Source organism: Dama dama, chromosome 16, assembly GCF_033118175.1.
Source record: "Dama dama isolate Ldn47 chromosome 16, ASM3311817v1, whole genome shotgun sequence".
Lineage (NCBI taxonomy): Eukaryota > Metazoa > Chordata > Mammalia > Artiodactyla > Cervidae > Dama > Dama dama.
This window is the reverse complement of record NC_083696.1, coordinates 38,941,708-38,967,301: the sequence shown is the minus strand read 5'-3', so window position 1 is coordinate 38,967,301 and position 25,594 is coordinate 38,941,708.

Here is a 25,594-nt window from a genome sequence, read left to right as displayed (position 1 = left end):
TCAATCTTTCCCAGCATCAGGGTCTTTTCCAGTAAGTCAGTTCGTAGCATCAGGTGGCCAGAGTATTCCAATGAATACTCAGGGTTGATCTCCTTTGGGATTGACAGATTTGATCTCCTTGTAGTCCAAAGGACTCTCAAGAATCTTCTCCAGCACCACATTTTGAAGGCATCAGTTCTTCAGTGCTCAGTCATTTTTATTATCCAGCACTCACTTCTATACATGACTACTGGAAAAACCATAGCTTTGACTGTATGGACCTTTATCAGCAAAGTGATATCTCTGCTTTTTAACAAACTGTCTAGGTTTGCCATAGCTTTTCTTCCAAAGAGCAAGTGTCTTTTAATTTCATGGCTGCAATCACTATCTGTAGTTATTTTGGAGCCCAAGAAAGCAAGGTCTCTCACTGTTTCCATTTTTTCCTCCTGCTCACTAAATTGGGTGATTTATATGAAAAAAATCCGTATTTTTAAAATTTTTATTGGATTATAGTTGATTGGCAATGTTCTGTTAGTTTCAGGTGTACAACAAAGTGATTCAGTTATACACACGTTCATTCTTTTTGGGGTTTTTTTCTCATATAGGTTATCACAGAATATTGATAGAATTCCCTGTGCTATATGATAAATAGGTCCTTGCCGATCATCTACCTTATACATAGTAATGTGCGTATGTTACTCACAAGTTCCTGATTCATCACTCTCTTCCAGAGATCAGCGGTTTTATCCAATTCCTCTGGTCTACTTGTGTGGTTGTCCAACAAATTAATTCACATCACATTATTTAAAACCTTTCTAGAGGAAGAGAGACTAACTCTTGTTGATCTCATTTAAAATTTCTGCAATATATTTATTCTCCAGTGATACCTACCCACTAAAAGTCATCCTTTAGATAGAATAGTCCATGGCTAGATATTATTTCCCTGGCTAAGGGTACCACATTTGGCATTCAAAGGCTTTAATTTTGCTGTAACGAAAAGCTTGGGCTTCCCTTGTGTCTCAGTGGCAAACAATCCGCCTGACAAAGCAGGAGATGAGAGAGATTCAAGTTCGATCCTTGCATTGGGAAGATCCTCTGGAGAAGGAAATGACAACCCACTCTAGTATTCTTGTCTGGAGAATTCCATGGACAGAGGAACCTGGCCGGCTACAGTCCATGGGTTCACAAAGAGTCAGACACAACTCAGCGATTGAGCACACCTGCAAGATTCAGTGATTACCTGAAACTTAACAGAATAAAACATATTTTTTCCACCGGTTTTATAAAGTAACTTCATACTGAAAGGAAGTATTGTGTTATGGATATGAAATAGAATTCCAAAATCAGACAATCCCAAATTTAAATCCAGGGTCTACCATTTATTACTTACGTGACCTTGAATAAGTTACCTAATGTTTATGAACCTTTAGTATCTTACCTGTAAAATGGATAATAATCTAGAGAATGTTAAGAGAACTGAGGCTTCCTAGATGGGCTCAGTGGTAAAGAATCAGCCTGCAAATGCAGGAGATGCAAGAGAACTGGGTATGATCTCTGTGTTGGGAAGATCCCCTGGAGTAGGAAATGGCATTCCATTCAAGTATTCTTGTCTCAAAAACCCCATGGATGGAGGAGACTGGCAGGCTAGAGACCATGAGGTCACAAAGAGTCAGACACGACTGAACACACACACATGCACTCATGCAAGAGAACTGAAAACCTACTGTAGACCAAGAACTGAGTACTATGTTTAGTTTATTTAATGCACTCAATAAATGCTTGCTTTTCTATTATTTTATACTAAATTTCTGAACCAACATTTTCTTTTCTGTGTTGTTAATTTTAATAAGGCAGTTGAAACAGTACAGTTCTGCTGTTATGAAAGAAACATCTATTCCCCATACTGAGAACAAAGGTTTGCTTAGAAGGCAAGAGAAAAAAGGAAGAATGGGAAGAAATTTCCCCTTCGTCTGGTAGCTCCAAGAGATGTTTGGGGTTTTTTTTTTTTTTCTTTTTGTACGAAATTTAATTTTTTTTTTATACTGTTAAAGCATGAAGAAGTCAAATTTCTCCTGCAAGAACCATAAGTGAGTAAATGGAATTACTTCTATCATTTCTGTTCATAAACATAGGGTATCTCTTACAAAAGGCCCTGATTAAAATCACACCAGCTTCTGAGACAGAAAAGATTTGTTTTCCTCAAAAACCTAGAGACAAATGAAAGTACTTAACAGAGATAACTAATGGGGATCATTGCGTTGGCCAGAAATTTTTTGAAAGAAAGATTAGGACTCTTACTTTTAACTACTAAGGATGAAAAAGAGAAATTAAAAAAAGTATACCCTGACTGACCTTAAGTAATTGAAAGGACCTTCTGCTCAATTCCTTTTTGTCACTTACTCCCAAGGGTGTCTACCTCCAAGCTTTCAGGGCAAGGTCAATTTTCTGCTAGAATCCATCTAGAAAAAAAATGCTTTGTGGCTGGAATGTGTCTTGCCTATCACAGCATGGGGGCTAGTTTTCATGCCAAGGCTCAGCAAACATCTGAAAGGACAAATGTGTTTGTGAGAGGTGATATCCCAGGTTATCGAATTGGAAGTTCTTTCCTCTACTGAACTTTTGCAGATCGTGAGAATAAAAGTCAGCCAATGACTCAAACTCTTCAAAGCATTCTTTTTCTCCTGACTGTCCCTGTTGGGGAGTTTTATCCCTCTGCAACCTGACCTTCTTGTTCAAAGCTTCCGATCAATTCCCCAGCTAAGTGTTGTCTCTACAGAGTTGAGATCACTGTTGAAATTTCAAATATTGACATTTTTGAACACCTGGGTGAGAAGCTCCTGGTGAGATAAGACAGAAAAATAACAGTAGGCTCATCAGTGTAAATGCAAACCTTGGGCATTCTGGAGACAGACTGACAATGATTCAAAGGGATTAACAGCTTAATGGGCTTCCCTGGTCGCTTGGCTGGTAAAGAACACACCTGCCAATGCAGGAGCTGCAGGTTCAATCCCTGAGTAGGGAAGATACTCTGGAGGAGGAAATGACAATCCACTCTAGTATTCTTGCCTAGAAAATCCCACGGACAGGGGAGCCTGGCGGGCTACAGTCCGTGGGGTCAGAAAAGAGTTGAACATGACTTAGCAACTAAACAACAACCACAGCTTAATACTGTTGGCCAAGGTTCCTAATGTCAACCCCATATACTCCTTTCACTGTGACACGCCCAGGTAGAATGAAATCTTCTCAGCCTTCAAAAATGTTATATTCTTCTGCTTTCATAACGAGATATAGGCAATCCTGAACTGTGGCTGAGATTTCTCCTTTTCAAGATAGAAAATCTTCAATGACCGATCCAATGTTTTCTGGAGTTTCTCTAATGCTTATGTCACCAAAGTTCTGAAGGAGACAAGACACATTTGTCTACATTAGGAAGGAAAAAGCAGGGCAGGCCCCTAGAAATCCCAGTGGCGTGAGAATCAAAGCAGCCTCTTGGCAGAAACACTGATAAGAAATTCAAGTCAGATAAACACAAGTGTCAGAGGCAATTCTCTCCTGGACACATAGCATGTGGAGCACTTTATCTCAAAGGAAAGCAGAGGATGTCCTTGTAGACAGGGTAAGAAATGGGAAAACTGACCATGCATTTCCATCCTAAAGGGAAAAGCAGCACACTTACAAATAACCAAGAGAGTAAGGAAAAGGAAAAATCACGTAAGCAGAATTGGGAGGTCGGGACCAACATGTACACACTACCAAGTGTAAAACAGCTAGTGAGATCATCCGTACCATCTTTCTAGACTCCATATACATGCATTAATAGACAATAATTGTCTTTCTCTTTCTGACTTACTTCGCAGGGAACAAAGGAGGCACAGACATAAAGAACAGACTTTTGGACTCAGTGGGAGAAGGAGAGAGTGGAATGATTTGAGAGAATAGCATTGAAACACACACATTACCATATGTAAAACAGATAGCCAGTGGGAGTTTTTATGACTCAGGATACCCAAAGCTGGTGCTCTGTGACAACCTGGAGGGGTGGTGGGGGGGAGGGGAACTCAGGAGGGTGGGGACACATGTATGCCTATGGCCGACTCAGGTTGATGTATGGCAAAATCCATCACAATATTGTAAAGTACTCCAATTAAAATTTTAAAGGTATATTCTAAGAAAATAACATTTCTAATTTTCCTCCTCCAAATCCTGTCCCTAGCATTCCTAATCAATATCTCTATCAGCTTTAGCAAATAAAGCCTTAAGATCAAGGAAAAAAAAAGAAAAAGCCAGTGGGAAGCTGCTGCATAGCACAGGGAACTCAGCTTAGTGCTCTGGGATGACCTCTAGAGGGGTAGAATGGGGGACTGGGAGGCAGGTCTAAGGAGGAGAGGATACATGTACACATATAGATGATTCAATTCATTGTACATCAGAAACTAACATGACATAGTTGTAGAGCACCTATATCCCAATTTAAAAAAAAAAAAAAAAACTCAGTGAGCAAGATAGATCAATCAAACATCCAACTATTGAGGCAGGAGCCATTCTCACCAGGTAAGATAAGCTCATTTATGGTGAAACAAGGCAAGATATGAAAGCAACAATCTGAAAACAACAATCAAGCAGAATGTACACATCCAAATCTTGAGGCAGGAGCCATTCTAACCAGGTAAGATAAGCTCATTGATGGTGAAACAAGGCAAGATACAAAAGCAACCTAAGTATCTGTCAGCAGATGAATGGATAAAGAAAATATGTGTAGACACACACACACATATATATATACACACTGGACAAACAATATAATTTTTAAAAATAAAAACATTTTTAAAAGATAGGACAGGGCTTCCCAGGTGGCTCAGCAGTAAAGAATCTTCCTGTTCATGCAAGAGACACAAGAGATGCGGGTTTGATCCCTGGGCTGGGAAGATTCTCTGGAGGAGGACATGGCAACCCAATCCAATATTCTTGCCAGGAAAATCCCATGCACAGAGGAGCCTAGCAGGCTACAGTCCTGAGAGTGACTGGCAGACCGCTTCAGTATTCTTGCCTTGAGAACCCCATGAACAGTATAAAAAGTACATGGGGTCACAAGGAGTTGTATGAAATTGAAGTCACTAAGCATGCAGTAAGGATGGGACAAAGGAGCTCTGAGGCAGAATTCAGCCCCCAGAAAAGAGGGGTAAACAGAAAATGAGGCGGTCATGGCTGTTAATCGGTTCTCAGACGTTAAAAACGAGGCTGCATTTTACAAGGGGAACCATCCAGACTGTCAAGAACCCTCCAAGAAAATTAGTTCAAAAATAGTGAATGTGTGTATAATTATAACTGATTCACTTTGCACACCTGAAATAAACACAACATTGAAAGTCAGCTATGCTTTAATAAAAATCAGAAGAAAACTTTTCCACATGTGGTGAAGATTATTGGGGTGGCCAAAAAATTCGTTCAGGTTTTTCCATCCAATGTTGCAGAAATGAACTTTTTTGGCCAATCCAATAGATTCAGTCAGCTAAGTTTCAGTTTTCTTATGGACACCAAATTAAATTTTTTCATCAGGTTTGTTATGCTAGGAAGGGCGGAAATCACTGCTGGAAGAATGAAGGAAACTGGGCTAATTAGACTACGTCTAAATAATATTTGCTGGGGAGTGGTTTCTAATTTTACCATGAAGCTTTTTTCTCATGGAGCTTGGTCCTGAGTGGGCTGGAACTGGTGGTTCTAGGATGCCTTGCATTAATCCATCTCTCCACCCTCCTCTTTGCCCTGGAACCCATCACTACCATGTCATGTGATAGACTGCCTTTTGTCATCTTTCACAATTTAGCTGAAGATTGTCAGGTAGGATGACAACTGGAGTATCACTTAAACCAGAGATACACTATGCACCTCTCAAAATTATTGTAAAGATTGAATGTGCTCAATCACGCACAGTTGATGGGTATGATGTCTTTACGTTCTCAATATATAGTAGTTGTAATCATAATCGTCATCTATGAAACATAAGTATCTTTCTCCCTGTTAGCTGATAACTAAGATATCCAAAGGAAATATAAAAATATAGGGAATCCAACATCAGTAATGAAAAAAATAAACAGAAGTGGAATCCTATAGGGGCTTCCCAGTCAGCACAGTAGTGAAAAATCTGCCTGCCAATGCAGATGTTAAGAGCCACAGGTTTGATCTCTGAGTCGGGAAGATCTCCTTGAGGAGGAAATGGCAACCCACTACAGTCTTCTTGCCTGAAAATTCCCATGGACAGAGAAGCCTGGAAGACTACAGTCCATGGGGTCACAAAGAGTCAGACATGACTGAGAACATAGCACACACAAACATTATCCAACAGACAGATATTCCTGTTAGTGGCGTTTCAAACAACTAACTCACAAAATCCCTTATCCAGAAATTGGTACATTGCCTTAAGTAGTAAATAGAAAAATATTTGCAAACTGTCGTGAACGCCCACTTATCTAAAAGAAAATATCTAAAGTTAAATGAAGGCTGTGAGAAAAACGGAGAGCACTCCATCTTATATCACTTTCACCCCTGTTTTAACTACAGCACACAGATAGAGTTTTCCTGGGACATCTAAGAAGAAGTCAGCAGGTGACGCGTCTTCTGACACAGCAGCTCCTAGAAGGAGCCCATTCACAGCTGCATCATCGCCAGGGAGTCTCAAGCCCAGCTGTATGGCTGGATCATTTAGGACCTTTAAGACACACTTACGTGTCTGAGTCCTTTTTGCCCAGAGATTCCAATTTAATTGGTGCATTTCACAGGTTACAACCTGTACCTGTACCTGGCATCTGAAGTATGCATTCAGGGTGGGGGGCAGTCTTAAAGGACTGAACCCTTAAACTGTAAGAGCTGACACTATCTCCTGGTACTAGGAGTCAGCACTGAGTTAAAATATAAAACACACAGCTGATGTCACAGAGTACTGCTTGGTGTGATGGAAAATCTTCGTGTATTTGGTGAATAGAAGTGACAAGAAGTGAGGTGTTCGATATAAGAGTAAGAGACTCACACGAAAGAAACACACAGACAGGAATAACGGGGTTTTCCTCTACTCAGGAAGAAAAATCTGAGTTTTTCTATTATACTGACAGAGCAATAAAAGAGGAATACTAATCTTAGATAAGATATCTGATACATTTGTACTCTAACAGGTCAAATGGCATCGAGAGGTCATGGTCTTTCATATCTTCCCCAGATTGGTGGATACCAGGCCTATTTGTATCACCGTTCTGTTAGCAAAGCTAAATGATTCTTTGATCTGTCTCCTTTGTCCCCACACACCAATGTCAGTGTGGCTTCGCATAATGAGGTCTGCAATTATGAAGACTCTGTTCAGCGCAAACTACTGTAGTTTTTGCTATGACCTTCTTCAGTTTTTTCAATGAGTTATCAATGAAACGCCTTCTGTTTTTTGGTTTTTTTTAACTCTCATTTCCCTCCATAGATCAAAACATAATACAAACTCATGCAAGTATTTTCCTCCACTGAAAGCATTCAAATTTTGAATTAAATTTTTTAAAATAAAATGCCAGTGACCAGAACTTGTATTGCTTATTGAGAAAAGAGACAGTTAATAATTGCCTTAACTAATTATAATAACCTTTTGAATTTGAGTAAAATTAAATTTTAAATAGAAATAGATTTTCTTAAGAAAATACTTCATGACACCACAAAACTCGTGGATAATACTATTTATTTTAGTAATACTAAATAATATTGTTACACAATGTTTTCAGTAATTCTTGCACAATTAATTTTTAAAAGTTCTCATAATCTGTCCCATTTCATCTGATCTCTAATCCCATGAGACAGGCAAAAAAAGATGCAATCCTATATTTCAGAAAATAGAACAAGGCCTCTAGAAGCAATTATCTCTCCTAATAGTTCATATTTTATGGAAAATGGTCCAACTGCCAAGAGTTGCACACTTTTGCTGGGACTGGGTAATTGACTACGAACATAGAAAGTTGGAGGAGGGAACTTCCCAGAGTGATTAAGACTCTGCACTTCCAATGTAGGGGGTGCGAGTCTGATCCTTTCTCGAGGAGCTAAGGCTTGGCCAAAATAAATAAATAAATCCCATAGAGCATTTTTAAAAGGGGGAAGGGAACCTGAAATTTTTTGAATACCTACTCCGTGTGAGACATCATTTGCTTGAACAAATAAAGGTGCACTCAACATTGTTATTTAGTACAGCCAGAGAATGTCGCGTTCAATTACTTAACCTGATTATAAGAATACCTAAATATTCATCAGCTGGCAGTCAAGGCAGAGTGCAGTCATTGTGAGATGTGTAACATTTGAACAAAGAGATGGGTTACAAGAATCAAAAATCAAAAAATTATAAATTACCTGCCTAAGAAGATAATCTATTGACAATATACATCATCATCTTTAGAATCTTGATTCCTTATTCCCAATACAAACACCATTTGGGGTTTAGTTCTACCCACTGGATAAATCATCTGATTCTATTAATATCCAACTCACCCCATATGGCTTAGCATTTTCCTAAATGGTTTTTCATTTTGTTAGGGGAAGCACACTGACTGAAACCACCCACCCTGGCCAGGCACCACGCAACCATTTGCATGAGTTGTTTTATGACAGGAGGTCCTGGTAAGGAACATGAAACTAATAAGCCACCACCAACAGGAAGAGTTTGAGAAAGGTCAAAAGGAGACACCACATTGTCAGACCACCTCCCAGAATCCTCGCTGGCATCCACCTTGGCTAAACAAGGCATGCACGCCATCACCATAAAACCTGAGACTGGGAGCCAGGCGGCAGAGCAGTTCTCCCTCTCACCCCACTGCTCTCCGCCCAGGTGTCCTTTCCCAGTAAAATCTCTTGCTTTGTCAGCACATGTGTCTTCTTGAACAATTCATTTCTGAGTGTTAGACAACAGCCCAGTTTCCGGCCCTGGAAGGGGTTCCCCCTTCCTGCAACAATTTCAGTTCTACTCTGTGCTGACATTTTTGGGTAAACCATGGTGAATCATGCATGGTCTATTTGGCATGGCAGCTAGCAGTCTTTGTAGGCTATCCAGCACTTGAAATTGTGGTTAATTTAAACAGAGATATGCTATAAGTGTAAAATACACACTGGGTTTTGAATTTTTAATTCAAATAAATAATGTAAGTTACATCATTAATAAGCTGTTGACTAAATATTGAGAGATTTTGTATTCTTGAGTCAAATAAAGTGCAATGTTAATATAAATTTCACCTGTTAACTTTTTACTTTTTTACTGTGGCTTCTGGAAAATTTTAAATTACATGTGTGATATTTCTACTAGAAGTACAATAGTATAGTCAAAGCTATGGTTTTTCTAATAGTCATGTACGGATGTGAGAGTGGGACAATAAAAAGTCTGGGTGCCGAAGAATTGATGCCTTCAAGCTGTGGTGCTGGAGAAGATTCTTGACAGTCCCTTGGACAGCAAAGAGATCAAACCAGTCAATCCTAAAGGAAATCAACCATGAATATTCATTGGAAAGACTGATGCTGATGCACTGAAGCTCCAATACTTTGGCCACCTGATACAAAGTAGCATCTCTCTGGCCATCTGATACTGGGAAAGACTGATGGCAAGAGGAGAAGGGGATGACCAAAGACAAGATGGTTGGATGGCATCACCGACTCAATGGACATGAATTTGAGCGAACTCGGAAATAGTGAAGGACAAGGAAGACTGGTGTGCTGCGGTTCATGGGGTCACAAAGAATCAGATATGATGGAGCAACTGAACAACAAGGAGTGCTATGTCAGTCTTGACTCTTCTTGTGAATGTAACACCACTCAGGTTCTCTAATCTATAGAAGAAATAAATAGCTTTCAGAGAATTAAAATGTATCAAAATATGTCTAATCCAAAGCATATACTAAATCAAAATTTATTTTCTGTGATAATTTTGAAGCAAGTTAAAATGTTATCAAGAGTCAGCACAATTGCAATGCATACTACTTTAGATTAGTGGAGGAAGTAAACTAAGACATGTGAATTCCATGTTACATAGAGTGCCCTACTCAGAGTTCCTGGCTGCAAATCATTTGGATAGGTTCTGGATAGTTAAGCTGAATATAAAAGAATATAAGATAGTTCACAGAATCACTAGAATACCTGAAGTAACAGATCCAAAACTAAATTTCCAAGAACATTATCCCAAAACCAAAATAAACAAAATTATATTTTTGCCAGCAAAATGGGAGCTCATTGTTGAACCTGTTCACATTACTCATTTCTAAATCAAAGTTCCCTGAGAGAATGTATGCTTGATGGAGTTAATGTCAGTGTCTGAGTTGTCGAGGAGCTGGGAGTCTGAGTTTTGAATTGTATGTTGGAAAGTTGATGTCTACAGCATCAGGATTTCTGGAAGTTCACTCAAAAGATGATGATCAACTGCAAACATAGAAAATCAGATAGCATGTGATGAACTATTTTCCTGGAAGATGAGTGTCTTTTGAATATTTGTTATTTTCTCTATAACTTAGCATGAACATGAAGCATTGCCAGTAAGAAAGTAAACTGGTACAGTCCCCAGTTAGACAAAAATAACACATTCCCAATGATTCCATTTAGATGAAGAACTGGACAAAGCAAGATTAATCTATGAAAAGAGATATCAGAAGGTCAAGTGAGGATTGTGGGAAGGAGTAATAAGGAAGGTTTCTGGGGTGATGGACTTGTTCTATGTTCTGATTATGGTGACGGTTACATCAGTGAATATGTTTATCAAAACTCACCAATTTGTACACATACAGTCTGTGCATTGCAATGTATGTAAATTCTACTTCAATGAAAAAAAATGCTTAAATATAGAATGAATAGCTTTATCAGTTTTAAGTGTTACTTTTCTAGTCTGTGTAATTCTATATACAGAGCCTCCCTTAATGTATGAACCTATGTATCACAAGCCACTCCAGGCCTCCTAAATTTCTAGGCAATAAATGAGGTAAGCAATAATGTAAGGGAGAAAGAGGTGAATAGAATCTGATAATTAAAAACTAAAATATTTATTAAAAATTAGCCACAGAGTGAAAGATCTATAATCAAAAACTATAATCACTGATGAAAGAAATTGATGAAGACACAAATAAAGGGAAAGATAGCCCATGTTTATGGATCAAAAGACTTATTATTGTTAAAATGTCCAGACTACCCAAAGCCATATATAGATTTAATGCAATCCCCATCAAAATTCCAAAGAATTTTTTCACATAAATGAAAAGAACAATTCCAAAATTCACATGGGACAACAACAAGCAAAAGATCCCAAATAGCCAAAGGGATCTTGAGAAAGAACGAAGCTGGAGGCATCAAACTTCCTTATTTCAAGCTTCACTACAAAGTTATGGTAATCAAAACAATATGCCTGACATATAGACACATAGAACAGTGGAACAGAATCCAGAGCCCAGAAATAAACACACACACAGTCAACTAAAATTTGACCTGTAATAAGAATATCAAAACAAAGGCAGAGGCACAAGAACTTTTATAAATAGGTTCATATCCAACCCTTCTCACACCATCTATCTGCTTGAGATGTTTTCTCACTAGTTTTTTTGTTGAATCGAATCTATCAAAAAATAATCACTTGTGATTACAATATCAAGGAGCAAAATACTTAGGAAGTAATAATAATAATAAAAACTCAAGGATGGTGGCTAGCTCTTCATCAACCCAAGTGCATTTTTAAAAATTAAACTTTTTAATTTGTTGATGGGGTGGGAGTTGGGCCACAGTATTTTCTATGATGTTTGTCTGGAGCAGGACAATTATCATTGAAAAATAATTTTGTATTGCTATGCTTCCTCTCTTCTGGTCCTTTGGATGGAGAGCTTTGGTTCAGGATTTTTTTTTTTTTCTTCTGCACCTGGCAATATTTCTGGGTTGCCAGTTTTTTCAGCCCCAAGTTTGGTATATATAAGACAGAAAAGGAACCCAGGCAATTAGCCATCATATCATTCCTTGGGTTTTGAGATCCATCACCCATCTGCCTTCATCTCTACACCTTTCCAAGTCATCTTATGTTAGTTTCTATGTAAATGTTCAAAATTTTTAATTTAACTTACCAAGAGAACTAGGAACAAGTACTGCTTCATCTTCCAGAAGCAGAAGTTTCCCTTGTGTGCATTATCATGTCCTTTATCACTTTATCACTCTAAATTGTGACTATTGACTTTTCTATATCTCCCATATTAGGCACTTACTACTATAACAAGCAAACCACCTCAAAATTCAAGGACTAAAAACTATATACATTTATTTGCTCATAGGTCTATGAATTGATGGTTTAGAACAGATGGTTCATCTGAGCTGAGATGGGCTCTTCACACACCTTATAGTTGACTAGTTATCAGCTAGGCTCACTTGGCTCTCTTCTGTGAGTTTTTTGCATCCCTCTCAGAGGCTAACCCTGATATATTCTCACAGTTCAAGGAGAAGAAAAGGGTGCAAATCCTTTTTTAAGTCTCAGGTGCCTCACCTCTGCTAAAATTCCATTAGCCAAAGTGAGTCACATGGTCAAACTCAGAATCAAGGTGCATAGAAATACACTGTCATTTCAGCCAGAAGAATTCAAAATTTCAAGTCAAATGATTCATGTACATATAGGATGATGAATTGGGGTCATTTGTACAATCAGTGGGCTTCCCTTGTGACTCAGTCAGTAAAGAATTCACTTGCAATGCAGGAGTTGCAGGTTTGATCCCTGGGTGGGGAAGATGCCCTGGAGAAGGAAATGGCAACCCACTCCAGTATTCTTGCCTAGGAAATCCCATGGACAGAGGGGTTTGGGGAGCTACAGTCCATGGGGTCATGAGAGTCACATCACTTAGTGACTAAACTACCACCATACAATCAGTCTACCACTCTCCCACCACCATGGGTAAGCTCCTTCAGAGCAAAGAGATATTCTGTGTTCATCCTTATGTCTCCAACACCTTAGGGGCTAAAAGACTCAGAACAAGTGTTCAATAAAAACTAGTATGAATAAATGAATGAATGACTAGCAGCATTTCATTTATTTGCCATCCACTTGCAGATGGGAAGGCAAACTTTCCAGGTCTCTGGAATTTATCTGTAAGTTTGAGTTGTTGGTGTCTAGAGGGATACCAATAATGTGCCCCGCGTTGGGGCATTTACCAATTATGAGATTCTGGCCACTTTTTTTCATGAATCTTAACTATTCATTGCAGCTTACCTTGCATTACATCAAATTCACTAGCTAAAAGATCTTACTGTACCAACAGTGAACATTAGAGCTGTCCAGAAATTTCAAAGCAGGCAATATTCCTTCAAAACTAACCAGATTTACTTCATTTTATATCAATCTGTTTGCTTGCCTGGGAATGGAATGAAATCTTGTTACATTCAGGGAGACTTGTCCATTTTGGATTACAGATGGCCCTTAGCTTCTGACCCTGCTGTTTCTCCAAGTATCCAACACTTTCTTCTGCCAATCTAGTGTCATCCATGCTGCTTACAACATGAAGAGAATTATTATATTATGCTTCTCACACTTATGGTAGAATCTTCTTTTCAAAGTTCAGCATACGTATCTATACTTAGTCAAGCCCTAGAGATGTCCTTGAGTCTTTAACTGGAATGATGCAATCTATATAAACCAACTTTTACCAAATAGACATATATTGAATCCTAAAGTTAAACACTCATTTCTTCTAAGATTGTGCAGACTGAAAATGCAATTTAAAGTTGACTTAGACATTCACTCCCAAGGAGTGCTATACTAATACCTTTGTAAAGAAAGCTATGGCATTTCATGATGCTGCTCTACACTTTTGAAGTCAATGCCACCTTGCTCTCCTCCAAAATATATCCCAAAGTCTATGACAAAATAATTTACTATTATTCTTGAAACCTCTCATTTCCCTTCCCAATATAATGGTACATGGTGAAAGATACATAGCAGATTGTGTCAGAGGAAATTTGAAACTTTTATATTTTGGTTTTAAAAAAACTCATCTGCTGCAAAAAGTATTCAAGAAATATCTTAAAAAATTTTTTAAATCCTCCTCATTGGAGAGAGAATATGATAGGTTTCACAATGCTCAAGAAAAATGAAATTTTCTGCCTTTACTCCTGTAAAGGGAACAAAATAAATTTATGGTAGTGAAGAGAACAAGAAAAGATGTTTCCTGTTTTCTCTTTCCATTTTTTATATTCTTAATCTTAACTATTTCTAATCCACTACCCGCTTGTTTTATATAATGAGAGTGATTGAAAAAGAAAAAAACAAAAACAAAAACAGAACCAAGGTCAAAACTTGAAATGGTTACAAGAATCAAGTTAATCAAGTTAGGGAATTTGTAATTATTGCAATTTTTAAAAAATCTATTATGCAGCAATGACCTGCAGAGATTTTCCTTGATTGACTTATCAATAAATATTTAATGAATATCTATTATAAGACCACAATTAAAGAATGCTGAATATAGTGAAAGAATACAAGGATAAATCAGTGTACAGAGTTACAAGAGAAGATTAAAAAATGAAACTAAGTAGCTGAATGGAGAATGAATGGATGAGTGAATGAGTGGATGAAGAGAAGATAGATAGATTGATAGAAGATAGAAGAAATATAGTATAAAAAGAAAGAGAATAAAATTGAAATGATGGAGGGGACGGTCCTAAGATGGCAGAGGAATAGGACGGGGAAACCACTTTCTCCCCCACAAATTAATCGAAAGATTATTTGAACGTTGAGCAAATTCCACAAAACAACTTCTGAATGCTGGCAGAGGACACCAGGCACCCCAAAAAGCAGCCCATTGTCTTTGAAGGGAGGTAGGACAAAATATAAAAGATAAAAAGATAGACAAACGAGTTAGGGAAGGAAACCTGTCCTGGGGAGGGAGTTGTAAAAGAGAAGTTCCCAAACACCAGGAAACCCTCCCACCAGCGGGTCTGTGGGGAGTTTTGGAATCTCAGAGGGCAACATAGCTGGGAGGAAAAAACAAATAAATAAAACCCACAGATTACACGCCTAACTGCAACTCCCAGTGGAGAAGTAGCCCAGATGCTCACATCCACCCCCAGCAAGCGGGGGCTGAACAGGGAGGCGCGGGCTGCATTGCTTAGGGTAAGGACTGGGCCTGAATGCCCTGAGGACAATCTGAGGGAGCTAATGTGAGATAGCAACCCAACCTGTGGGATAGCCGGCGTGGGGGGGTGGGGGGAAGGTTGAAAAAGAGAGAGAGAGAGAGAGAAAAAAAAAAAACCTTCCCGTGAAAAGATCTAACCTAAGGCACTGCTGGGCCTGCTCACAGAACAAAGGACTGAGTGAATACCAGAGGAGAGCTAGCAGGCAGCGGACCGACCCATCCCCTGCCAGAGGCAGGGAGGCAGGCAGGTGACAGCCAGAGCCGAAAGGTGAGGGGCAAACTAGTCCCAGAGGTGGCATCCCCTACCAAACTGCAAGCAGGCTTCCAGTTGCTAACAAAGTCTTCCTGGGATCCTGGACATTTGACATCCGCTAGAAGGGTCACGGCCAGAGATCAGCTCCACAGAGGAGACGCCTGGCACACCTGAGATGGCACTCCCACTCCGCACCCAGGAAACCCAGGGGCTGGGGCCAGGGAGGTGATAAGATGCACCGCATCTTATCTTGGGGAGTGTGCACTGGCCAAGCGCCTGGTCGCCTGAGCTGCTCGGACCTGGGCAGGGCACAAAACGCAGGCCCAACCGAGTCTGCGCCTCTGTGGAGTACCCGAGAACCTGAACCTGAGCGGCTTAGACCTGGGAAGTGCACACAACCCAGGGCCCGCCTCAGTTCCTGGGAGAGCAACCTGGAGCCTGAGCAGTGTAGACTGGGAAAGCACACACGCCGTGAGTGGGGGCAAACCCAGTGTGGCCCAGACACTGCGAGCACGCCACACACGCCACTGATATTTGCTTGCAGTGTTCCTCCCTCCCCGCAGCACAACTGAACAAGTGAGCCTAAATAAGTGACCACCTTTGCCCCCTTGTGTCAGGGCAGAAGTTAGACACTGAGCAGACTTGCAAACAGAGGAAGCCAAAATAAACAAAGAAGAGGGAACCGCTTTGGAAGTGACAGATGCAACAGATTAAAACCCTGTCATACATGAGACAAGTGCTCTGGCCTGGCGCACTGGGAAGACCCAGAGGATTCGGGTGGAGAGGGAGGTGGGAGGGAGGATCGAGATGGGGAATACTTGTAAATCCATGGCTGATTCATGTCAATGTATGACAAAAACCACTACAATATTGTAAAGTAATTAGCCTCCAACTAATAAAAATAAATGGAAAACAAAACAAAACAAAACAAAAACCCTGTCGTTAGCACTGACTACATTGGAAGGGGCCTATAGACCCTGAGAAGAACTATAAGCTGGAACAAGGAATAATCTGAAACTGAACTGACCCCACACTGCCCTCAACAGCTACAGAGAAATACCTAGATATATTTTACTATTATAATTTTTAATTTTTAAAATTTTTTTTATTTTTAACTTCTTTATTACTCCTTTAATTTTCATTTTTAAAACCTACTATTACCTTGCCAAAAAACACCTCATTTTTGAAGCAAATTTCATATATATATATTTTATAATTTTTGTGATTTTGTTTTGTTTTTTTAATATCATATTTTTGAGAGTCTAACCTTGACACTAGATTTTTAATCTTTGCTTTTTGGTATTTGTTACTAATTTTGTACCTTTAAGAATCCAATCTTCAACCTAGATTACTGTACCCAGCAAGGATCTCATTCAGATATGAAGGAGAATTCAAAAGCTTTACAGATAAGCAAAAGCTGAGAGAATTCAGCACCACCAAACCAGCTCTTCAACAAATGCTAAAGGATCTTCTCTAGATAGGAAATGCAGAAAGGCTGTATAAACGTGAACCCAAAACAACAAAGTAAATGGCAACGGGACCACACCTATCAATAATTACCCTAAATGTAAATGGGTTGAATGCCCCAACCAAAAGACAAAGATTGGCTGAATGGATACAAAAGCAAGACCCCTATATATGCTGTCTACAAGAGACCCACCTCAAAACAAGAGACACATACAGACTAAAAGTGAAGGGCTGAAAAAAAATATTTCATGCAAACGGAGACCAAAAGAAAGCAGGAGTCGCAATACTCATATCAGATAAAATAGACTTTCAAATAAAGGATGTGAAAAGAGACAAAGAAGGACACTACATAATGATCAAAGGATCAATCCAAGAAGAAGATATAACAATTATAAATATATATGCACCAAAGATAGGAGCACCGCAATATGTACAGCAAACACTAACAAGTATGAAAGAGGAAATTAATAGTAACACAATAATAGTGGGAGACTTTAATACCCCACTCACAACTATGGATAGATCAACTAAACAGAAAATTAACAAGGAAACACAAACCTTGAATGACACAATGGACCAGCTAGACCTAATTGATATCTATAGGACATTTCACCCCAAAACAATCAACTTCACCTTTTTCTCAAGTGCACACGGAACCTTCTCCAGAATAGATCACATCCTGGGCCATAAATCTGGTCTTGGAAAATTTTAAAAAATTGAAATCATTCCAGTCATCTTTTCTGACCACAGTGCAGTAAGATTAGATCTCAATTACAGGAAAAAAATTGTTAAAAATTCAAACATATGGAGGCTAAATAACACACTTCTGAATAACCAACAAATCATAGAAGAAATCAAAAAGAAATCAAAATATGCATAGAAATGAATGAAAATGAAAATACAACAACCCAAAACCTATGGGATACTGTAAAAGCAGTGCTAAGGGGAAGGTTCATAGCATTACAGGCTCACATCAAGAAACAAGAAAAAAGCCAAATAAATAACCTAACTCTACACCTAAAGCAATTAGAGAAGGAAGAAATGAAGAACCCCAGGGATAGCAGAAGGAAAGAAATCTTAAAAATCAGGGCAGAAATAAATGCAAAAGAAACTAAAGAGACCATAGCAAAAATCAACAAAGCTAAAAGCTGGTTTTTTGAAAAAATAAACAAAATTGACAAACCATTAGCAAGACTCATTAAGAAGCAAATAGAGAAGAACCAAATTAACAAAATTAGAAATGAAAATGGAGAGATCACAACAGACAACACTGAAATACAAAGGATCATAAGAGACTACTACCAGCAGCTCTATGCCAATAAAATGGATAACTTGGATGAAATGGACAAATTCTTAGAAAAGTATAACCTTCCAAAACTGAACCAGGAAGAAATAGAAGATCTTAACAGACCCATCACAAGCAAGGAAATCGAAACTGTAATCAAAAATCTTCCAGCAAACAAAAGCCCAGGACCAGATGGCTTCACAGCTGAATTCTACCAAAAATTTAGAGAAGAGCTAACACCTATCTTACTCAAACTCTTCCAGAAAATTGCAGAGGAAGGTAAACTTCCAAACTCATTCTATGAGGCCACCATCACCCTAATTCCAAAACCAGACAAAGATGCCACAAAAAAAGAAAACTACAGGCCAATATCACTGATGAACATAGATGCAAAAATGCTTAACAAAATTCTAGCAAACAGAATCCAACAACATATTTAAAAAATCATACACCACGACCAAGTGGGCTTTATCCCAGGAATGGAAGGATTCTTTAATATCCACAAATCAATCAATGTAATACACCACATTAACAAATTGAAAGATAAAAACCATATGATTATCTCAATAGATGCAGAGAAAGCCTTTGACAAAATTCAACACCCATTCATGATTAAAACTCTCCAGAAAGCAGGAATAGAAGGAACATACCTCAACATAATAAAAGCTACATATGACAAACCCACAGCAAGTATCACCCTCAATGGTGAAAAATTGAAAGCATTTCCCCTGAAATCAGGAACAAGACAAGGGTGCCCACTCTCACCACTGCTATTCAACATAGTGTTGGAAGTTTTGGCCACAGCAATCAGAGCAGAAAAAGAAGTAAAAGGAATCCAGATAGGAAAAGAAGAAGTGAAACTCTCACTGTTTGCAGATGACATGATCCTCTACATAGAAAACCCTAAAGACTCTCCCGGAAAATTACTAGAGTTAATCAATGAATACAATAATGTTGCAGGATATAAAATTAACACACAAAAATCCTTTGCATTCCTATATACTAACAATGAAAAACAGAAAGAGAAATTAAGGAAACAATACCATTCACCATTGCAACAAAAAGAATAAAATACTTAGGAATATATCTACCTAAAGAAACAAAAGACCTATACATAGAAAACTATAAAACACTGATGAAAGAAATCAAAGAGGACACAAACATGGAGAAACATACCATGCTCATGGATTGGAAGAATCAATATTGTCAAAATGGCTATTCTACCCAAAGCAATCTATAGATTCAATGCAATCCCTATCAATCTACCAACAGTATTTTTCACAGAACTAGAACAAATAATTTCACAATTTGTATGGAAATACAAAAAACCTCGAATAGCCAAAGTAATCTTGAGAAAGAAGAATGGAACTGGAGGAATCAACCTGCCTGACTTCAGACTCTACTACAAAGCCACAGTCATCAAGACAGTATGGTACTGGCACAAAGACAGAAATATAGATCAATGGAACAGAATAGAAAGCCCAGAGATAAATCCACAAACTTATGGACACCTTATCTTTGACAAAGGAGGCAAGGATATACAATGGAAAAAAGACAACCTCTTTAACAAGTGGTGCTGGGAAAGCTGGTCAACCACTCGTAAAAGAATGAAACTAGAACACTTTCTAACACCATACACAAAAATAAACTCAAAATGGATTAAAGATCTAAATGGAAGACCAGAAACTATAAAACTCCTAGAGGAGAACATAGGCAAAACACTCTCCGATATAAACCACAGCAAGATCCTCTATGACCCACCTCCCAGAATATTGGAAATAAAAGCAAAAATAAACAAATGGGACCTAATGAAAGTTAAAAGCTTTTGCACAACAAAGGAAACTATAAGTAAGGTGAAAAGACAGCCCTCAGATTGGGAGAAAATAATAGCAAATGAAGAAACAGACAAAGGATTAATCTCAAAAATATACAAGCAACTCTTGAAGCTCAATTCCAGAAAAATAAATGACCCAATCAAAAAATGGGCCAAAGAACTAAACAGACATTTCTCCAAAGAAGACATACAGATGGCTAACAAACACATGAAAAGATGCTCAACATCACTCATTATCAGAGAAATGCAAATCAAAACCACAATGAGGTACCATTACACGCCAGTCAGAATGGCTTCTATCCAAAAGTCTACAAGCAATAAATGCTGGAGAGGGTGTGGAGAAAAGGGAACCCTTTTACACTGTTGGTGGGAATGCAAACTAGTACAGCCGCTATGGAGAACAGTGTGGAGATTTCTTAAAAAACTGGAAATAGAACTGCCATATGACCCAGCAATCCCACTTCTGGGCATACACACTGAGGAAACCAGATCTGAAAGAGACACGTGCACCCCAATGTTCATCGCAGCACTGTTTATAATAGCCAGGACATGGGAGCAACCTAGATGCCCATCAGCAGATGAATGGATAAGGAAGCTGTGGTACATATACACCATGGAATATCACTCAGCCATTAAAAAGAATTCATTTGAATCAGTTCTAATGAGATGGATGAAACTGGAGCCCATTATACAGAGTGAAGTAAGCCAGAAAGATAAAGAACATTACAGCATACTAACACATATATATGGAATTTAGAAAGATGGTAACGACAACCCTATATGCAAAACAGAAAAAGAGACACAGATGTACAGAACAGACTTTTGAACTCTGTGGGAGAAGGTGAGGGTGGGATGTTTCGAAAGAACAGCATGTATATTATCTATGGTGAAACAGGTCACCAGCCAGGTGGGATGCATGAGACAAGTGCTCGGGCCTGGTGCACTGGGAAGACCCAGAGGAATCGGGTGGAGAGGGAGGTGGGAGGGGGGATCGGGATGGGGAATACGTGTAAATCTATTGCTGATTCATGTCAATGTATGACAAAACCCATTGAAAAAATAAATAAATTTAAAAAAATTAAAAACAAAAAAAGAATCCAATCTTCAGTACCCATTTTTACTTAGGAGTGTGATTACTGGCTTCATTGTTCTCTTTCCTTTTGACCCTCATTTTTCTCCCCCAGGTCACTTCTGTCTCCTCCCTCCCCTTCTCTTCTCTACTTAACTCTGAATCCCTTTGGGTGTTTGAGGCTGTGGAGAACACTTAGGGAACTGATCCCAGGCTAGATTGGCCTCTCTCCTTTTGACCCTCCCTCCTCTCGTCCTGGTCTCTTCTATCTCCTTCCTCCCTCTTCTCTTCTCTATGGAACTCCATGAACCTCTCTGAGTGTTCCAGACTGTGAAGAGCATGAAGGGAATTGATTACTGGTTAGATTGCTCTCTCCCTTTTGGATTCCCCCTCTTCTCCTCCTGGTTAGCTCTATCTCCCTCCTCCCTCTTCTCTTCTCCACGTAACTCTGTGTACCTCTCTGGTTGTCCCTCACTGTGGAGAGTCTTTTCTCCATTAACCTAGATGTTTTATCATCGGTGCTGTATGGAGATTGAAAGCCAGAGGCAGGAGGCTTAAATCCAAAACTTGAGAAACACCAGAAAACTCCTGACTCCAAGGGACATTAATCTACAAGAGCTCACCCAAAAGCCTCCATACCTACACTGAAACCAAGCTCCACCCAAGAGCCAACAAGTTTCAGAGCAAGACATACCAAGCTAATTCTCCAACAATGCAGGAACATAACCCTGAGCATTAAAATACAGGCGGCCAAAATTCACACCAAACCCATAGACACCTCAAAACTCACTACTGGACAGTTCATTGCACTCCAGAGAGAAGAGCTCCAGCTCCACCCACCAGAACACCGATGCAAGCCTCCCTAACCAGGAAACCTTGACAAGCCACTTATGCAACTCCACCCACAGGGAGGAACTTCCACAATAAAAAGGAACCACAAACTTCCAGCATATAGAAAGGCCACTTCAAACACAGCAATCTAAACAAGAATAAAAGGCAGAGAAATATTCAGCAGGTAAAGGAACATGATAAAAGCCCACCAAACCAAACAAAACAGGAGGAGATAGGGAGTCTACCTGAAAAACAATTCATAATAATGATAGTAAAAATGATCCAAAATCTTGAAAACAAAATGAAGTTACAATAAATAGTCTGGAGACAAGGATTGAGAAGATGAAAGAATGTTTAACAAGGACCTAAAAGAAATAAAAAAGAGTCAGTCAATAATGAATAATGCAATAAGTGAGATCAAAAGTACTCTGGAGGGAACCAACAGTAGAATAACTGAGGCAGAAGATAGGATAAGTGAGGTGGAAGATAGAATGGTGGAAATAAGTGAAGCAGAGATGAAAAAAGAAAAAAGAATTAAAAGAAATGAGGACAACCTCAGAGACCTCTGGGACAATGTTAAATACCCCAACATTCGAATCACAGAAGTCCCAGAAGAAGAAGACAAAAAGAAAGGCCATGAGAAAATACTTGGGAGATAACAGCTGAAAACTTCCCTAAAATGGGAATGGAAATAGCCACCCAAGTTCAAGAAACCCTGAGAGTCCCAAACAGGATAAACCCAACACAAAAAATCCCCAAGACACATAAAGACACATATTCATCAAATTAACAAAGATCAAACACAAAGAACAAATATTAAAAGCAGCAAGGGAAAAAACAAATAATACACAAGGGGATTCCCATTTGGATAACAGCTGATCATTCAATAGAAACTCTTCTGGCCAGAAGGGAATGGCAAGACATACTTAAAGTGATGAAAGAGAAAAACCTACAACCTAGATTACTGTACCCAGCAAGGATCTCATTCAAATATGAAGGAGAAATCAAAATCTTTACAGACAAGCAAAAGCTGAGAGAATTCGGCACCACCAAACCAGCTCTTCAACAAATGCTAAAGGATCTTCTCTAGACAGGAAACAGAAAGGTTGTATAAACGTGAACCCAAAACAACAAAGTAAATGGCAACGGGACCATACCTATCAATAATTACCTTAAATGTAAATGGGTTGAATGCCCCAACCAAAAGACAAAGACTGACTGGATGGATACAAAAACAAGACCCCTATATATGCTGTCTACAAGAGACCCATTTCAAAACAAGGGACACTTACAGACTGAAAGTGAAGGGCTGGAAAAAGACATTTCATGCAGATGGAGACCTAAAGAAAGTAGGAGTAGCAATACTCATATCAGATTAAAATAGACTTTGAGATAAAGGCTGTGAAAAGAGACAAAGAAGGAACTAGTAATGATCAAAGGATCAATCCAAGAAGATATAACAATTATAAATATATATGCACCCAACATAGAAGCACTGCAATATGTAAGGCAAATGCTAACAAGTATGAAAGGGGAAATTAACAGTAACACAATAATTGTGGGAGATTTTAATACCCCACTCATACCTATAGATAGATCAACTAAACAGAAGCTTAACAAGGAAACACAAACTTTAAATGATACAATGGACCAGTTAGACCTAATTGATATCTATAGGACATTTCACCCTAAACAATGAATTTCACCTTTTTCTCAAGTGCACACGGAACCTTCTCCAGGATAGATCACATCCTGGGCCATAAATCTAGCTTTGGCAAATTCAAACAAATTGAAATCACCTCAAGCATCTTTTCTTATCACAATATGGTAAGATTAGATGTCAACTACAGGAAAAAAACTACTAAAAATACAAACATGTGAAGGCTAAGCAACACGCTTCTGAATAACCAACAAATCACAGAAGAAATCAAAAGAGAAATAAAAATATGCATATAAATGAATGAAAATGAAAACACAACAACCCAAAACCTACAGGATTCAGTAAAAGCAGTGCTAAAGGGAAGTTTCATAGCAATACAAGCTTACCTCAAGAAACATGAGAGAAATCAAATAAATAACCTAACTCTACACATAATGCAACTAGATAAAGAAGAAATGAAGAACCCCAGGGTTAGTAGAAGGAAAGAAATCATAAAAAATAGGGCAGAAATAAATGCAAAAGAAACAAAGGAGACCATAGCAAAAATCAACAAAGCTAAAAGCTGGTTCTTTGAGAAGATAAATAAAATAGACAAACCTTTAGCAAGACTCATCAAGAAAAAAACAGAGATGAATCAAATCAACAAAATTAGAAAGGAAAATGGAGAAATCACAACAGAAAACACAGAAACACAAAGGATCATAAGAGACTACTATCAGCAACTATATGCCAATAAAATGGACAACCTGGAAGAAATGAACAAATTATTAGAAAAGTATAACTTTCCAAAACTGAACCAGGAAGAAATAGAAAATCTTAATAGACCCACCACAAGCACAGAAATCAAACCTGTAATCAGAAATCTTCCAACAAACAAAAGCCCAGGACCAGATGGCTTCACAGCTAAATTCTACCAAAAATTTGCACAAGAAAGTTAACACCCATGGTACTCAAACTCCTTCAGAAAATTGCAGAGGAAGGCAAACTTCCAAACTCATTCTATGAGGCCACCATCACCCTAATACCAAATCCAGACAAAGATGCCACAAAAAAAAGAAAACTACAGGTCAATATCACTGACGAAAATAGATGCAAAAATCCTTAACAAATTTTAGCAAAGAGAATCCAACAACATATTTAAAAGATCATACATCATGACCAAGTGGGCTTTATCCCAGGGATGCAAAGATTCTTCAATATTCACAAATCAATCAATGTGATACACCACATTAACAAATTGAAAGATAAAAACCATATGATTATCTCAATAGATGCAGAGAAAGCCTTTGAAAAATTCAGTATCCATTTATGATTAAAAAAAAAAAAATCCTCCAGAAAGCAGGCATAGAAGGGACATACCTCAACATAATAAAAGCCATATATGAAAAATCCACAGCAAACATTATCCTCAATGGTGAAAAATTGAAACCATTTTCCCTAAAGTCAGGAACAAGACAAGGGTGCCAACTCTCACCACTGCTATTCAACATAGTTTTGGAAGTTTTAGCCATGGCAATCAGAGAAGAAAAAGAAATAAAAAGGAATCCAGATTGGAAAATAAGAAGAAAAATTCTCACTGTTTGCAGATGACATGATCCTCTACATAGAAAACCCTAAAGACTCCACCAGAAAATTACTAGAGCTAATCAAGGAATATAGTAAAGTGGCAGGATGTAAAATTAACACACAGAATTCCCTTGCATTCTGATACACTAACAATGAGAAAACAGAAAGAGCAATTAAGGAAACAATTTCATTCAGCATTGCAACAAAAAAAAATAAAATACTTAGGAATAAAGCTACCTAAAGAAACAAAAGACCTATATATAGAAAACTATAAAACATTGATGAAAAAATCAAAGATGACACAAATAGATGGAGAAATATACTATGTTGATGAATAGGAAGAATCAATAAAGTGAAAATGAGTATACTACCAAAAGCAATCTATAGATTCAATGCAATCCCTATCAAGCTACCAACAGTGTTTTTCAGAGAACTAAAACAAATAATTTCACAATTTGTATGGAAATACAAAAAATCTCAAATAGACAAAACAATCTTGAGAAAGAA